Below are 15,063 nucleotides of genomic sequence, written 5' to 3' on the forward strand. Positions count from 1 at the left end.
TGCCATGGTTCTTAGATTACCTCTGGTGAACACGCAGTTCAAAATAATTAATAAACATCTAGTTCAAGAACACCCATTGAACACACTCCGTTCAATAATACCTAATGAATACCTAGTTCAAAACACCTAATGAACATTTAGTTCCAATATCCCTGGTGAACTCAATCACCTAAGGAATACAGAGTACGAAAACTCTTAGTTCAAACCACATGATAATAATATATATCTCGATCCTACGAAACCACTAATATTATTAACACATATAAATCATATTTCTAAAACAATCTATCCCATCCCGTCGATCCCCACATGCTGACCTTATACAATGATCTTACGAGATCTTAGCCTAAGGAAATCGATATGAGCAACAACTGAAGAAGCTGCTTCGGAAATTCCCTAGCAGCAAACGAGGATCAATAAAGACATCGAATGAGGGGAATGGAATAAGTTTCACCACGAACCTTCGTTCGTAAAAGAAAGAACCACAAGACATTTTAAGTCAGGGGTAGTTATCAATGCCTAGGCTGTGGTTTGAATATCGTGAGGTATATAACCCCCGACGCACCCTATCCGACAATGGAAACACTGACTAATGCCTAGGCTGTGGTCTGAACCCCCACACTCACCCTATCCGACATTGGAAACGCTGACTAATGCCTAGGCTATGGTCTGAACCCCCAGACTCACCCTATCCAGCATTGGAAACGCTGATTAATGCCTAGGCTATGGTCTGAATACATGAGGTATTTCACCTCCAGACGCACCATATCCAGCAATATAACACCAGACATACCTAGCAGTGGTCTATTACCGACACACTTTATTAGGCAGTCTACGAAGTTCCCTTAATTACTTCGTGAAAGAAAACGCTGACATATGAAGCTCGGTCGATCACTTCATAAAAGAAACGCTGACTCCAAAGCTCTCTCAAAATAAAAGTATGGGGAAGTACTACTAGAGTACTCCCGTACGCTCCCGTAACCGAAACAAAAATCTGTCAAAAAGACTGTGTACATGATAGTACTTCTGGCACATTATAGTACTCTGGTATGCGAAAGAATCGTACCCGAGAACATAATAGTACCCTGGCACAAGCAGTACCCAAGACACAGAGCATTGAAAAATACTTCGTACATAAAATGTACTTCTGTACGTAGGACGTACTACACCGATCATCAATCTCACAACACACGTACTCTTAATATGAGGCTACCCAATGTCCAAACTTAATGAAACTAAACATCCCTATTTAAGTCTTAACCCATCACTAGGCAAACCTACAATACTTATAATCAATTTCCGATACTATCTACGTTTAGGAAAAAGCTAACTAATGTATACTTAACACAAAGTTTTTAAGTAAGAATATCATATATATATATATATATATATATATATATATATATATATATATATATATATATATATATATATATATATATATATATATACACACATCTTAACATATATTGAACCATATCCGATTCGCACGTTTTATATCATCAAATATATCTAACACGTATTTCGGACAATAACAAATACTTCACATACATATGTATATTTCATACTTTAATCAATTCTTGTATTAAAATCACGTTCCTAAAAGAGACTATACACATGATACCTTATCGAATGAACACGTAATTCAAAAATATATAATCCGTACTCCTGGATCTAAAATTAACCTCTTGATCTAATCCCTACTCTCGGATCTAAAACTAATCTCTTGATCTGATCCATACTCTCGGATCTAAAACTAATCTCTTAATCTGATCCATACTCTCGGATCTAAAACTAACCTCCTGATCTGATCCATACATCCAGATCTAAAACAAGTTTATCTCTTTATCCTTTTATCTCATGGTCCAACCCATATTTTATCACCTCCATCAACCTCATCTACTCATGTTCTACCCAACATATTTTTAGATACAAATTACATATATAGTTTAACTCATTAAAACTTATATAATTCATCCATTCCACAATCATCTCAAATAAGCAACAATATATTATACACATAACACGTATTTCATAGCAAATACTTAATATTTATGTGTTAGAAGAAAGTGACCACACACTCACACATATAAACAACAATATACTTAATACATTCAAACAATAGTTGTATTATTATCGTGTTTATGAAAGGGACTATACACTCACTTGATCAGAAGATGATCAGACAGCACTACGGCTGGTAGAAGTAGTATCTCTCCGCAGATCTGAAAGATCTTCAAAAAAATCGAACTTCTCGCGGGCAGAGCTTCGGCTCGAGAATCACGCTCTTCGGGATTCTAGGGGCTTCGGATCTTTCTTCGGGACTCGGGAATGATACCGGGGCTTCGGGGTACTTCTGGCACGCAAATCGAGGTAAAACGGGAGAGAGAAGAGAGAAAATAGCAACCCTAAACGGCTGGCCCTTCAAATCTATTTATAGGGCAAATTTGGCCCTTGCCACGTCGTGGCAACCTTTTTCCACGTCGTGGGCTTGGTCGTCACTGCATGCGTCATCCCAAGTTGCATCTGGGGGCCTCCCAGAGGTGTCAGGAGACTTGCCACGTCGTGGCACTGCTTGCCACGTCGTGGTCTCTGACAGTTTTGGGGTTTCACGCCCCGAACTTCAGAAATTCATAACTTTCGCATACGAACTCCGTTTTCGACGTTCTTTATATTGACACGAAGGTGAGATTATGCTCTACAACTCTCGATTAGACTCCATTGGCTAATTTTGACTTTATTTTTAATATATTATAATTATATTACTTATATATTATTTTTAGTAGGCCGGGACAGGAAAACTCTGTTATAAACTCATAACTCCTTCATCTGAACTCCGTTTTCGTTTGTCTTTTTATCGTTGGACTACTATCGATGAGATATTCAATTCTAATTTAGATTGTTTTGGATAAATATCGCTCTAACGTAAATTCACTATTTACGTCACGTTGTGTCGTGCCGGTTCTGTCGCGAAACCTCGACAGGTCATAACTTCTTCGTTATAACTCGGATTTTGGCGTTCTTTATATGCACGGAAACCTTGTGACATATACTACAACTTGGTTAAGATTAATCCTTCTAAATAATCTTCCATAAAAAAGTCATTTTTGATGCTTATCGTCTCTAAATTGACTAGCCCGGATCTACGGGCGTTACATCTACCGAGTCAGATATTTACCGAGACATCGAGGTGAGTCTTCTCACTATACGTTACCTAGAGTGGTATATTGTGTGGACCAGAGGGTCTTATGTGTTATGTATGAGATTATGTGCTATGTGTTATATGTATGTTGTATGATGTTATAGACCGGACCGAAGGGTCCAACGATACAGACCGGGCCGGAGGGCCCAACGAGCTATGACCGGACTAGATGGTCCAACGAGATATGGGACTGGAGTGTCCCGCTGAGACACATCGACCAGAGGGTCGTATTATAGCCTCGAGTGGCGTACGTGTTGTATGCGGTATTTTGGGGAACTCACTAAGCATTTATGCGTACAGTTGTTGTGTTATGTGTCTCAGGTACTAGTAATGAGCGCGGGAAGGCGCCGACATGATTCGTACACACACGCATTGGAGTTATGTTTGAGATTCTAGGGAAATGTTTTATGATGATAACATTTGATACAATGTGTTTTGACAATATTTTATGAGTAAATGTATGTTTTTAAAATGAAAAATTGTTTTGAAAATTTACGTTGTTACAATTAACATGATAGAAGATTAGGTATAAATTTAATTCCAAATAATTACCTTTTAAATTTTCAATTGAAATATAATTGCATACCATATATTTAATATTATATTATATTAAAACAATTATTAATATTATTAGTTTGGTTCGGTTTTAGATGAAAATTAAAACATAACCGTATGTATTTGATTAATCAAAAATAGAAGACGCTCCACTTTTTTTAGTAATAGTTAAGTTATTTTGCACTACAAATAAAATGACATATAGTTACACACATTTTTAATGGCATATGTTTGATTTGTTACTATATCATATTTTTTAGTGGTACTTTTTGTATGTCATTGAAAAAATTAATATATTTAATGGCTTTTAACATTTTATGTCATTAATATTCATAGTTATTAATGATTCAAGATGCCGCTAAAAGTTTTGTTTTATGAAAAATATTACATAAATAATTTTTAAACAAGAAAAATATGTTTTAATATTAACATTTTAATTTTTTATATAGTTTTGACACCATAGGGATGGCAAATCATAAATATTATCATCATAATTTTTAATTATTTCCTAAATTTTAATATAATAATTTATATTTATATAATAGTTATTAAAATTTTAAGATATTAATTATCACTTTATCATCACCGTGTTTCTAATTTTTGAAGAACATATAGTCGACATTATACATTTTGGTTATTTTGTGCTGAGAAGCAAACTCAAGTCGATCGACTCCATCGAATCGACATCGCCAAATCAAGATTCAAGCTTCAAAGTTTCGGCAAATCAATCATCTCCTTCAAATAGACATTAAGAAATCTGTCCACTCCTTCGAATCGAATTAACATCGGAAAATGTAAATTGATGCACACCAATTCTCCACTCTTTTAAAGCTTATGTTCAGTCTTCCTCTTTACGAAATCAAATTCAACCATTGGAAAATCTGTAATTACGCTACAAGCGTTGAAGGTTTGTTTCAGGCTTTGAGTTTCGATTAATTATTCCTCGTTAATAAATCAGTATATCCAAATTGATTGGTTTGTTTTTAGTTCCTTTGTTTCGAAAGTCAAAAAATCAGGCACCAGTTTGTTTCAGTAGCTACAAATGAATGTATTTTGGAGCCTTCCAACACTTGTAAGTCCTTCACTCCTTAATTGTGCAGTCAATTAATTTGGTTTTAGTTCGGTTTTTCAGTTAATATGCCCATCCCTATTGAAAAGCATTGCGGATGCCGACGATATGAGAACCTCCACATCGTATGACCTTAATATGATTTTTTAAATGAAGAATAAAAGGTGGATCAAACGTCTGCAATATGTTAGAAAAAAATAGTTTTTTTTTAACGTCTGCATGTTGTTTAAGTAAACCAAAATTTAGGCAAATTGATTTTTTTAATTTAAAAGAGTTTTTCAATTTTGAAATTTAAATAGTTCTATTTTTACAACACCAAAAGGTTCAATCAAACTCAAATTCATTTTAATTTCAATTCATTTAATAGATTCCACATTGGAATCATACAGACGTTTTGTCTTTGGAAAGAAATGTGGAACATGGATGGATGTGTTGCGATCATGTCCGGTCATTTCCTTTTGAACCAGAAATATTTGAAACCATAAACTTAACTGTAAGCACAAAAGCTTAGTGAGCTTCCATAAAATATCACATACACTAGAAATATACATATAACAACACATGGATGTGTTAGGTCCGAATCAACCCCATATGACATCATGTAGTTATTGTTGGATTAATGTCTAAGTCCATAAATATAATTGGTAAGACTTGACCCGACCCGGCATGGTCCATTTGGGTTGCATGGCATCATGCATTTGGATAGACTATAATGAGAGAAATAACACTTAAGGTTGGTTAATATATTATAAGTTCTAATATATTAATAAGATTATTTAATTAGTATTGATCAAGAATTAATCTAGGATTAATTAAGTGATCAAAAGAAGACTAATTAAATATATGGGTTGATTGTGTAAATCACCCATACTTATATAGTGGGCTAATGCTCCATGGATTATCTAGTTGGGCTAAAACCCATATGATGCTTCATGGATGCTCCATGGTGTATTTGAACTCATGGATCCAAGGAAATGGAAAGCCATGACAATTAAGGGTTTACCCTAATTGTAACACTATATAAAGATCATATTCTTGGGAAAATCGGTGACTGAATAATAAGAAAGGGCTAGCTGATTTTAGGAGTGTTCAAGTTTCTCTCAAGTTATTCCAAGTGTACCTGGTGTTGTGTGAACCATTTGAGGTGTCACACTTGAGGCACTAGGCACTCAAGCTTCATGAAGACATTCTACATCAAAGAGGTATGTATTATGTCTTGTTATATTCATTATTTTGTATGCTTGATTAGGATAATACCTTGGATGTTCATAATTGCATGTATAATAGAGAAAACATAGATCCAAGGTATTTAGGGTTGCATGTACACTTAGGAGTGTTAGAATGTTCAAAACCCAACAGTTATGTCGGGTCCGTATCAACCCATATGACAACATGTCGCTGTGTCGGGTCTGTATCAACCTCCGAGTCTATAATGTTTCCGAGCCCAGATTTGCTATATATATATATATATATATATATATATATATATATATATATATATATATATATATATATATATAAGATCAAACATATTCACATACATCCTACACATGTAAACCAACGGGTCGGTATTGGTGCCTTCGACCCACTAATGTAGTAAGAAGAATCACCATCAAAAAAAGATAACTGAACTGCACACTCGAGCTGCTACTAACATGGGTCCTCACACTAATCATATTCCAAAATTAACCGTAATTCATTATCAGGGTATCTAACCCATAATGAACAGTCTAAATATTCCAATATCCTAATTAAGAGCTAAAAGGTCATTTTTCCCTTCCCATTTAGCCCAACCTAAAAAAAACCCAACTCCTAACGCTCCAAGGCCCAAAGAAAAATCCAAATGCTAAATATGGGTCGTAGGTCCCGCGTAAAAGCGCTTGATGCGAAAAGGAGGAACATAGACGAGGTGCAGTATGCAAAGTCGTGTCATCTTCATTTTCATAACCAGAAAAGACCGATTTTGATGCTTTATTTTCAAATCAGAGTAACCTTTTAAAGAAAAGTGTTGCGGGATTTTTTCCCAGAAAAACATAATAAATATGTTATAAAAAGAATTTCCGAACAAATATATTTTATTCATTTTAAAACTTTGGGATGTCATCGTCAATATAGAAACATAAGCATTAAGAGACTTTACATTCATTTACACTAGTGATCTACATCTCCTTAATCTCTCGGTGTAATGTACCTTCATATCGACACCTGTGATACAGATAAACTAAATGGGTCTGGTTGGGAAACGTGGTGAGTACATAAGGTTTTCAACCCGTAATAATATAGTTATTATGTTTCATCATCAAACAATTAACCCATTTACCCATCCCTATTATCTTCTTTATCCTTAAGTACCGTCTCTATGAATCATCTATTCCTCATTATTAATTCCTAAAGCTTGTCCTAAGAAATAGGCACGAAGTCCATCGTTGCCAGGGTTTATATAACAAACACTATGTCCATAGTTGTCAGGGTTCATCGAACATGCGCTTAGTCCATATCTGCCAGGGTTTATCTCATTTATTGAGAATATTATTTTCGGGAGTCCACCCGCAATATATGTCAATGGGTTTTTAGAGTACATCGGATGAACATATTGTTCACAACACCTACAGGTTGTGAGCCTACTAGTGTTCCACCAGACAGTCTAGAATAGTCTGTGGTTGTCATCCATACCTCTGCTAAATGACGGCGCCAACGCTTGGGTAAAGGTTTCTCTCATTTTTCACCTCTCACCCTTATCTCATGATCCATATCACCTTTCACCTCATCATCCAATGCAACTTTCATCATACACCAACTATTTCATCTACCCATGTTTTACCCAACCTATAAAATACATATACAGTTCAGATATGAAGAAAAAGGTTTAGATTTGAAAAAAAATACATATACAGTTTAGATCTGAAGAAAAGTAGTTTAAATCTTTCATCTAGCATAGATCTCAAGATAAACAAATAGTATGCACACATAGCATATATTTTATATAAAATATTTCATATCTATATGTAAGATGAAACTAACTATTCACTCACATGTTAAGGTGATGATTCCAACTTAGACAGCGCTTCGCTTCGACGAAACCGGTTGGTTTGCTTGAAAACTGGACTCTATTGGGGCAGAGTTTCTAAACTGAAAAACTCTTTTTATCGGAGTCTCCGGGCACTCCGAGGCTTTCTTTAAGTGCTAAGGAAGTTTGCTATTCTTTTGGGGGTATTTTGGAGGGTTTACAGAGTGAGTAGAGAGAAGAAGAAGTGGATTTTGGTATGAAATATGAAGGAACTCTCAGGTGGTATTTATAGGCTGAAAAAATTGATGAACTTGTCGAGTTTATAACCCAATTCGTTGAGTGTATGGCCCGAAACTCATCGAGATTCTAGTCCAACTCGTTGAGTTGGTGCTATGTTTCGTCATCTGGTGGGGAGAAAACAATGGCTCAGATTGCGCCACGTCACCCACTTCGTTGCAGCACCCTTCCGACTTCTAAACCCCGTAACTTTCGCATAAAAGCTTCATTTTTGACATTCTTTATATCTACACGTAGGTATTGACAGGATCTACAACTCTCCTTTTGACTCGATTGGCTAGTTCTTAACCAATTTTAAATTTAAAAGTATGAGAAGATTATACTGTTTAATAACCGTTTAAAATTCATAGCTTGTATATACGGACTCCGTTTTCGACTGTCATTTTTTTTGTTGAACTCCTATTAATGAGATCTTCAATTCTTATTTAGGTTGTGTTGGCTAAAAATCGATCGATCTAAAATTTGAACTCCGGGCTGCACACTGCTATGCCAAAACTTAGAAAATTCATAACTCCTCATACAAAGTCAAATTTGGAGGTTCTCTTTATGCACGCTCTCGGTTTAACGTATACTACGACTTTTGTTTAATTCGCTAAGGCTAAAAAGCACTTTATCGAAAACTCACGTTTTTACATCACACAGCGTCGTGCAGGTTTTGTCGTGAAACATAAACAGGTCATAACTTCTTCATTATAACTCGGATTTCGACATTGTTTATATCTTCGGAATCCTTGTAGCGACCACTACAACTTTCTTCATAGATATCAGGTTTATTTATATTTTTATTTTTGGCGCTTATTTTCATTCTTAATTTATTGTATCTTTTAAATAAGTATAATGCACATAAAATCACATAATCCACATAATATTCAAGTAATTCCTCTTTATTACATCAAAATAAGTTACATTTGTTGACCCTAACTATTACATCATCGTATCAATGCTTAGCCTCGAAACACAGGCTTTACAATTCTCTCCCCCTTAGGATGATTCCGTCCCGGAATCATGCGTCAGAAAATAGATGCGGATAGCGACTCATCATGTCACTCTCCGTTTGCTAGGTGAGGTTTGGCCCATTCGTATGTTTCCATCGCACAAGCACTAAGTTGATCATCTTGCGTCACAACTTCTTTGTCTTACAGTCAACAATCGCCTCCAACTCTTCCATTAGCCTCTTATTTTCATCCATCCTTAACTCAGATAGTGGAATTATGTCGGGAACTTCTCCCGTGAACTTCCTCAAAGAACACACATGAAATGTATTATGCATACCATCTAGTTCTTCTGGCAAATCCAGCTTGTAGGCTTGGTTCCCAATCCTCTGAAGAACTTTGAATAGTCCAATAAACCTTAGACTCAACTTTCCTCTACTGCCAAATCTTGTAATTCCCTTCCAAGGTGAGACTTTAAGCAAAACCGGATCTCCAACTTCAAATGTCACCGGTCGTCCCTTCTTTTCAGCATAGCTCTTTTGATGATCCTGAGCTGCTAACATCATTTCCCTGATTACTTTTAGCTTTTCAGTAGTCTGATGGACTATCTCGGGGCCCATGAGTTGCTTTTCTCCATCTTCAAGACAACAAGACGGAGTACGACATTTCTGTTCGTACAAGGCTTGATAGGGTGCCATCTTGATGCTCAAATGGTAATTATTATTGTAGGAAAACTCTACCAGAGGTAAGTACTCATCCCAGTTACATTGGAACTCTAGGGGTACATGATCTCAGCATATCTTCTAGTGTTGGAACCGTTCTTTCGCTCTGACCATCAGTCTACGGATGGTAGGTTGTACTTAAACACAATTTCGTACCCATTTCCTCTTGTAGACTCCTCCAAAACCTTGATGTGAAATGACTATCACGATCTGATACAATCGTTAAAGGTACACCGTTAAATCTCACAACTTCCTTCATGTAAGCATTTGCAAGCTTATCCATAGACCATCTCTCATTGGCTGCTATGAAATATGCACTCTTAGTGAACCGATCAACGACCACCCAAATCATGCCGTGACCGTTCTTCGTCCTGGGAAGTTTACTCACAAAATCCATGTTGACATCTTCCCATTTACCCATGGGTACAGGTGAAGGTTCTAAACTCCCTTATGGTTTCTGATGTTGTGTGTTAACTTTCGGATAGGTTACACACTCGGCCAAATACTTTGCAACATCGAGCTTCATCGTTGGCCACCAGTAGTAAGGTTTCAGGTCCCTATACATTTTATTGCTACCGGGATGAATCAAGTACATGGTCTTGTGAGCTTCTTCCATCAAAAGATCTCTTACTCCTCTCGTCTTAGGTACCCAAATTCTATCTTGGAATACCTTCAATCCTTGATTATTCATACCGAACACCAACGTTTTGACTAACCATTCTTCCTTTCAATCATTCTTCTCTAAAGCTTCTTCTTGAGCTTTCTTGATGCTTTTCACAATCGTTGAGCCAACTTCAATTCTTAACGCAGTTGGCCCTTTTCTTTCTAGGTTTACTTTTCGACTTAAAGCATCAGCTACGACATTTGCTTTACCAGGATGGTAAACTATCTCACAGTCATAGTCTTTGGGTAAATTTAGCCAGAATTATTGCCTCATATTCAATTCCTTTTGTTTAAATAGATATTGGAGACTTTTATGATCAGTGAAAAGTTTGCACTTCGTGTCGTAAAGATAGTGCCTCCGTATTTTTAATGTGAATATTGCTGCTGCTAACTCTAGTTTGTGAGTAAGGTATTTCTTTTCTTGCTCCTCCAATTATCGGGATGCATAGGCTATTACTTTATCTCTCTAAGTCAGAACACAACCTAACCCAACTCTATTGCATCATTATAGACTACGATGTCTTCAACTCTATTCGGTAAAGAAAGAATCGGTTCTTCACACAACTTCTTCTTTAGCTTCTCGAATGCTTCTTCATTTTTTTCACTCCACGTATATGTAGCTCCTTTATGGGTCAAAGTTATCAATGGAGCATCTATCGAAGAATAACCTTGGATAAATCATCGGTAATACCCAACTAATCCAAAAAGCTTCAAATCTCCCTGGGATTTTTTGGTCGTTCCCACTTCATCACAACTTCAATCTTTAATGGATCAGCCATCGTTCCTTCGATTACCATAATAGACTGATGGGTCATGTTCTAATGACCTCTCATCGTATGATGTAATGCTTAGAATTAGGTCTCTTAGGGTTAAATTACATAATGGAATATACCTTCCTTCATGTTCTAATGTGATATAATCACATTTTTACATGCAACACTTCTAGCTACAAGCTTCTTACTATAACAATGACAACGATAATTCTATTGATCACTTTGATTTTCTTTCACTTCAATCTTCTGATTTAAGTCGGATATTACATCGTTCTTGGTTCCCTGAACCATGTAACATACTCACCTTAGTCGGACTCGATATGATATGATCTCTAGGGTCGGAATAACAATTATCTTTTTAGTCATCACCAAAACGATGATAATGACAGATATGAACAAAACGAAGTCAATTGCTAGCTTCTTGGTAACCATGTGACCTTCCCTGATCTAAGTGTGAGTCATGTGCTTTCGGTAGTATAGGCCTCTATTACCATTCACACTTACTCATACTCGTCCCAAGTATTGTCTCGCAATTTTCCAAGTCACCATTCAAGAATTTCACATAATCATTTAACACATCAGATAACAAGACGAACGTTTATATTATTTCTTGAAACGATTACATAGGCGTTCTGTAACATCCGGATTCTCAGGTATCCTATGTTAAGTATTTATAATTAATTTATGAGAGGGACTCGGCGAGTAGGCGCTTAGACTCGCCGAGTGGGATCACACATCTTTTGGTCTGATTTAATGAAGGACTCGGCGAGTCCATACGTGGAATCGGCGATTCCATGCTGTTTAATGAAACCCTAATTTCTCGGGTTTGGGACCTATTTAAGGACCCTTATTGCCACCATTTGCGGCTACCAGACCCTTGAGAGAAACCCTAATAGTGTTTGAGCGTTTGTGAGAGAGAAGAAGCCATTATTTGACCTTTGTGGGTTGGCTTTGCAAGAAGAAGTTGATTCCAGCTTAGAGGATGCCAAGGAGGTTGCATATTTGTGGATTTCAAGCAGAGGGCATCATCTTTGAGGTAGCATATCAACCCTTTTTCTGTTTTGTTAAAGAATCCATGGATCTAGGGTTTCCTATACCCTTTATTGGGTTGATTTGTTGGGAATATGGTCCCTTATCATGTTTAGACTTCAGATCTGGACCCATAGTGGTCTAGAGAATGTTATCCATATTGCTTTATGTGGAGTTATGGAAGAAATGGACTTAGGATGTTGCATTTGGGCCTGTTTCATCAAGTAGAGTTATTTGGACATTGCATTAGTATCAAGATCGAACCTTTATGTGTTTATTGAGCTTGGGAAGGTAAGATCTATGGATTAGAACAACAGATCTAACCTCAGAAGATCATTTGAGTTTGAGCATGGTGGCAACTCGTCGAGTCCACAAGTGAACTCGACGAGTTGAGTCGGGGTTGCCCCGCGATTCATGACAGGTGTAACCCGTCGAGTGGAATGATGACTCGACGAGTCAAGAGAGGCTGAAAGGATTCAGAAAACCCGCATGGACTCGCTGAGTCGCCCATGTGCACTCGACGAGTCGGGTCAAAGTTTGACCGTTGACTTTCATTGACTTTAGGGTTTTGGTCAAGAATAATTCAGGAGAGTTCAGGGTAGGGTAGAATGGCCTTCTACCCAGTTTGTAGAGATAAGATCATGAGAGAATTCTGATTAGGATGTTATTTGAATAATAGGAGGAGGCTAAGTCAGGACGTTGAGCACGAGAGTTTACCCGACTTCGTTGAGGTGAGTCTTCTCACTATACTGTACCTGGAAGGGTACTTATGTGTGACCGGAAGGTGTTGTATGCTATATGTGATTATGTGATATGTGTGACCGGGAGGTCTTATATGATATGAGATGTATGTGTTGTATGCGGTTAATTGATATGTATGTGATATGTATGTTATGAATGCTAAGGACCGGAAGGTCAAGATGATATGGGCCGGAAGGTCAAGGGGTTATGGACCGGAAGGTCGACGCGAGTAAGACCGGAAGGTCTATCAGGATTCGGGACGGAAGTCCCCTGAGACATATGGATCAGAAGATCCTACACAGCCATGGCCTGGAAAGGCGTATGTGTAGTATGTAGTAGTTTGGGGAACTCACTAAGCATTTATGCTTACAGTTGTTATGATATGTGTTTCAGGTGCTAGCGAGGAACGCAGGAAGGCGCCGACGTGATCCGTACACACTTATAGAGTTTATGTTATTGAGGTTCTAGGAACATGTTTTGTTATGATACAGTGAATACATTATGTCTTGTGATTTTAATGTGATTGAAAGTATGTTTTTAAAATGAAAAACTGTTTTGAAAATTTACATTGTTACAAGTTGGTATCATAGCCTTGGTTTGAGGGATTCAGGTGCATCTTTGGATGAATCTGAACTCAAACCGAGGATTTGACAAATTTTTTCATAAAATAAACAATTTTTATAAGGGAGTAAAAGATTTTGAGAAAGACAGAAGGAAGCAGTGTGTACGATCAGCCAACGCCTGAATGGTGAATTCCCAAAATACCTTTATATGATGTGTTATGAGATATGTTATGATATGATATGCATGCTAGAGTTGGATAGGTATTCATATTAGGACTAGAGTGGCCTGACTTTGTGATGCCTTAGCCTAAGGAGGATTTTGCTGCTATGTGATGCTTGAGAGCGAGTAGGTAGCAATGAGTTGCTGATAAGAGGTCTACCGAAGGGTAGCCTATGCCAGTGAGATATATAGTACTTGTGATCTGGGATCCAAGGAGGAGGACTTAGGGTGAATAATGATGCGGTGTAGACGGTAGTATATGGCCTATACTACTGAAGACATTGGAGCAGTGCGCACTCTAAGTAAGAATCCTTTGGGTACTAGGGAATAGGTAGGGTCGAGTTATCGAGTGCGAGCATGCTTGAGTGAGTCTCTGATATTATTATGTTGTATTTCAGAGACATCATCGTTGGGATATGCCACAGACCTGAGGCAAGTCGTGTGGGGGACGAGGAGCTTCGTCAGATGATCCATGATGAGGTGGTAGCGGCGATTTGAGCCGAGATTCAGGAGATGTTTGGGTCTATCAAGACCACATTGATTGAGACTTTTGATGAGCATTATGCAGCGGTGACTGAGACTGCGGCTGCTGCAGCTGTGGCTGCTGCCAGGCCTCAGGGAGGTGACTCGTTGTTGTTTCGGGAGTTCAGCAACACGAAGCCACCCGATTTTGATGGGACGCAGGATCTTATCACTGCGATGAGATGGATTGTTGATATTGAGGGATGCTTCTACACGTGTTCATGTCCCGAGCATCTGAGGGTACGGTTCGCGTTGAACCAGCTTCGCTTGGGAGCGAAGGACTGGTGGAAGTTTGTGACGACAAGCTTCACTGTTACAGAGATTTCAGAGGTGACCTGGGAGAGGTTAACCACCATGTTCAGAGATGAGTATGCTCCCCCGGTGGAGAGGGAACTGTTGGTTCAGGAGTTATTGACCCTCAAGAAGGGTACTGATTCTGTTACTATGGTTACTAGGAAGTTTCATGATAGGGCGATGTTCTGCCTTGAGCAGGTGTCTTCTGAGCAGGCACGTATGAGCCGGTATTTGGGCATTTTGAGGAGAGACATTCGGGAGTTTGTGTTGAACTCGACTTACTAGACATTTTCTGAGCTCCAAAAAAATGCCCGGAAGAGGGAGATTGAGTTGGAGACTCATGCCAGGGATGAGGCTAAGTCTTATAGGATGGATCGGCGGCCGACACAGTCTCATCCGACAGCCAAGCGGGCCAACTGCGATGATACGAGATCTGGAGGCCAGAAGGGCCACACTTACAAAAAGTGCGGTAAG

This window comes from Lactuca sativa, chromosome 6 (assembly GCF_002870075.4).
Source record: "Lactuca sativa cultivar Salinas chromosome 6, Lsat_Salinas_v11, whole genome shotgun sequence".
NCBI lineage: Eukaryota > Viridiplantae > Streptophyta > Magnoliopsida > Asterales > Asteraceae > Lactuca > Lactuca sativa.